Here is a 656-nt window from a genome sequence, read left to right as displayed (position 1 = left end):
TCTGCCTACATGTCCATTTTAACACAAACACTAAACCAGAAGTTTGTGGGGAAAGGTATAGTTGATTGCATAAACTCCATTAATTCACGGGTGTATTTACCAAACACCAGAAGTATTAAAGATAAAGTTGCCTCCAGCAGGATTTGCACTTGGAATGTAAAAGATTGTAATTAAATACTGCCAGACATTTTGTCTGAGACTAATAATTTTACCTTGAGTATTTGTACAAATCTCAGAATACTGAGTACTTTTAAGAAAAATTCCACTATCTCATACCTCTCTCATCACAATCTTTCATGCCTATATCGTTCATGCTTCTTACTCTGCAAAGAGGTGGACAAGCAAGAAAATATATGGGGTTGTGAGATCCCTCTAGTCATGATGACGAAGTAGCTACTTTTCTAGTGCTGATGCCATGAGAAACAGTTCACTACACTCTGTGAAGTGGTTGGTGTTCAGAAGAGCACTCAGCTGTAGAAACCAAGTCAGAAAGATATGCTGAGTTAGATGAGGTGCCAACCAGCCCATCTAGTTGAATAAACCACCTCATCTGCTAGCATGGACAGTAAACATAAAACAATCATGATACACACACACACACACACACACACACACACACACACACACACACACACACACACACACACACACACACA

At 39.3% G+C, this 656-nt stretch overlaps 1 protein-coding gene across 2 annotated transcripts in view; it reads left to right on the top strand.

Moving 5' to 3' along the window:
• LOC106879402 (zinc finger protein 341) overlaps positions 1–656 on the top strand; it is a 20,453-nt gene that overhangs the window by 11,206 nt on the left and 8,591 nt on the right. The gene's annotated exons all lie outside the window — the stretch shown is intronic.

This window comes from Octopus bimaculoides, chromosome 11 (genome assembly GCF_001194135.2).
Source record: "Octopus bimaculoides isolate UCB-OBI-ISO-001 chromosome 11, ASM119413v2, whole genome shotgun sequence".
Lineage (NCBI taxonomy): Eukaryota > Metazoa > Mollusca > Cephalopoda > Octopoda > Octopodidae > Octopus > Octopus bimaculoides.
Note: the sequence above shows the minus strand (reverse complement) of the source record. Positions and strands in the feature narration are given on the sequence as shown.